The 3372-nt window shown below is 51.0% G+C and overlaps 1 pseudogene; it reads right to left on the bottom strand.

Moving 5' to 3' along the window:
- Nucleotides 1–526: 526 nt before the first annotated feature.
- On the bottom strand, nucleotides 527–3155 carry LOC136335729 (mitochondrial carnitine/acylcarnitine carrier protein pseudogene; annotated as a pseudogene).
- Nucleotides 3156–3372: the final 217 nt, after the last annotated feature.

Raw genomic sequence — 3372 nt, forward strand, 5'->3', positions numbered from 1 at the left:
GTACTTCTCTTTTAATTGATTTAGAGAGAGAGAGAGATGGGAGAGAAGTGGGAAGCATCAACTCATAGTAGTTGCTTCCAGTATGTGCCTTGGTCCAGCAAGCCCAGGGATCAAACCAGCGACCTCAGCATTACAAGTTGATGCTTTAGCCACTGTACCACCACGGGTCAGATCCAATTGTACTTCTTATACTCTTCACCTTTCTCACAAAGCCCCCTACCCCTCCTTGAATGTTTGGTAGCACACTCTACTGAAGCTATCTGGGTCAAGAATTTTCCTTGGAGGATATTTGATTATTGATTCACTTTCATTATTGATTTTGGAATCATTTACATTTCTATTCCATTAGGGCATGTTTTGTGCTCCAAAAATACATACATACATACATACATACTAGATATATTTTATTTCTAAAATTTCAGAAAGTTTTTTTAGAATATTCTTATAGTATCTTCTTAAGTTATGTAACAACTATAAAGTCATTTTTATCCCTGATATGGGTTAAGCATGTCTTTTTTCAAATTAAAAACAATATTGTTTCCTATTAAAACAGGGGCTCTCATGAGAAGAGTGTGGAAAGAGAGCCTTCCACACCCTGGGCTTTCTCACATATCCCAGCAGCTGGGACTGTGGATTCAAAACTCTCCTCGCTGTGTAGGAGGAAAAGCTCTCCACCTTCTCCTGGGAAATTAGATTACTCTAGTTTCAATTTTGATTACTTGCATGCTAAAGGGCGGGGAAAAAACCCTTCTGTTATCAGGCTATCTGCCCCCTGCACATTTGCTCATTCCACTTGACAGACAGACATGGGCCTCGAGTCCACATTTCTCTGTGCAAGTCAGGATAGGCTGATACCCTGGAAATCGGAGGTGGGGGGATTCCTGGTGAGGGATCAAAGAAGACCCAGCTCCTGATCAGCTGGCTGATAACATGCATAGTACCTCCAGTGAAAGGCTGAGATTTCCTTTTTCAAGACCAGTATTTTGGGTATAGTAGGGCCAGGGGTCAACCAATCAATAGACAATACTCTGGCCACAGGTGGTGTCTGGTCTAGAAGCTTACTCCATCTCCAAATCCTCCTGAGCTCCCTTAAATTGATAAGATGAATTCAAGTTTCAAAATGGCACACCAAGTTATACAGGTAGAGGATGTCGTTAAGGCAACTGGTCTCAACAAGTCCATGAACAGAGCTCTGATCCCACCGTCCCCCTCTCCTCACCCTTCAGGATGGCCTAGTCCTGCCAGTGCTACTCTTTGGTAACAGTCTCCAGCATCCAGAAGCTGTCAGCAGCCTTCAGTCTCACAAGCTGGTGGTGATCCAATTACGGAACTTAATGGTAACTTCAAAGCCAAGAAAACAGGCCTGTGTTGGCTGGGAAGACTCAGATCATCACTGCATTGGACCCTTTGTACAAGGATGTGACTCCTTCATCCCAGATAAGCTCCCTCAGCACATCTCTGAAACCATTAGGATATTATCCAGGAAGTGCAGTCTGGAAGCAGGACATCAGCACGTTGTGGGGGACTGCCACCGCCCAGTTGAAGATCCCAGTGATGCCCCCAGCCACCAGGATCTGAGGCACGCTGAGCTCACTGACACTCCCTCTGTGGTCAAGATATTTTTCAGCCATTGATATATCATAAAATACATCCCACTGCCTGGCACATCTCACATAAGGGTGAGCACAGTCCCCTTGTGGATACCTCATATCCCAGGCTCCTGGTATAGCGTCCTTGCATAGTCCTAGGCACCACTGGATTTGGTTCCCCTGAAGAAGCCTACATCTGCAACAGCACTAGATCGCTTCTCCAAGGGTCATGATTCCTGTGGTGAATATGCCAGATGACATCCCAGATGCAAATAGCTGGGGTTAGCTGAACACATCTTCTGGGTGTTTCTGTTGCAGTTTCTTCCCCAAACCAAACCCAAACGAGCACACAGGGAACATGGGGATAGCTCCAATGATGGGGCAGCCATGCTTTCATATAGCCCAGTGATGCCGTCTCTAATAAGAGTCTTCCAGAAGCAGTCAATGGTCACAGAGTACCTGGGAGGCTGTCCAGGCAAACTTGGGGGCTGCGTCTGTAGTCAGTGCCCATGCTGCCCCATGAACACAGGCACGTGCCTCCATGGCCACGGGCCTAGAGCTCTGATCCGCACCCGGAGATTGTTAAAGAGGGCTCAGCCAGGATCTCTAGCACCCCATCGAGAGTCACATCCCTAGACCAACGAACCCCACTCGATGCTTCTTTGTGGCCAGTGTGGCTTCCGGGGCGGGACCTGCAGAGATGGTGGAGCTCCACCAGGAGGAGACACCGATTTCAGACCCGTCTGGAAGGCAGTCCAGCGCTCCCGGGTTCCATAAAGTGGGGAGCAGCTTCTGCGCGACCCCCGCGTCCAGCTCTGCCCGCAATCCTCGGCCGCTGCCTCCACTCTGCGCTGGGACAACAAAGATCCTCGGCCAGGAAGTCCCGCCGGCGGGTTGGGAGGTGGGAGAGTCCCTGCGCCGCCCTTCTGTTACCTCCCGGGCGCTCCTCCCGGCGGTGAGCGTGAGCGCACTGGGGGCCGCTGGTGCAAAAGCCTGCGCGCGAGGAGTTCCCGGTCCGGTGCAGATGGGTGCTCAAAAGTGGGGCGATGACCCGACCTGTGGTGGCGCAGTGGATAAAGCGTCGCTGAGATCCCAGGTTGGAAACCCCAAGGTCCCCGGCTTGAGGGCGAGGTGGCCAATTTGAGCGCGGGGTCATTGACTTGAGCGTGGGATCATAGACATGACCCCATGGTCGCTGGCTTGAGCTCAAAGGTCTCTGGCTTGAAGCCCAAGGTCGCTGGATTGAGCAAGGGGTCACTGGCTGGGTTTGGGCCCTACCCACCCCCACGTCAAGGCATGTATGAGAAGCGATCAATGAACAACTAAAGTGAGGCACCTACAAGTTGATGCTTCTCATTATCTCACTCCCTGTAGTCAGTGTCCATGCTGCCCCATGAACACCGGGACATGCCTCCAAGGCCACGGGCCTAGAGCTCTGATCCGCACCTGGAGAGTTAAAGAAGGCTGAGCCAGGATCTCTAGCACCCCATCGAGAATCACATCCCTAGACCAACGAACCACACTCGATGCTTCTTTGTGGCCAGTGTGGCTTCCGGGGCGGGACATGTCTCGCGCATGCGCAAAAAGAAAAAAAAAAATGGGCGACAGCGTGTAGAAGTCCCCCGCTTTGAAAAACGCCTCACCCCTATGGTGTGGCACTCATCAGGGGCTGGCCAAAAGCCTGTGAAGTTCAAAAAGGAAACAGCCACCACCATCTCTGCTCTTCCCCTGCCCCTGCCTCCATTGGCTCGGCTCCCTGCTCTCACCCCAGACAAGATCAAAA

This window comes from Saccopteryx bilineata, chromosome 4 (genome assembly GCF_036850765.1).
Source record: "Saccopteryx bilineata isolate mSacBil1 chromosome 4, mSacBil1_pri_phased_curated, whole genome shotgun sequence".
Taxonomy (NCBI): Eukaryota; Metazoa; Chordata; class Mammalia; order Chiroptera; family Emballonuridae; genus Saccopteryx; species Saccopteryx bilineata.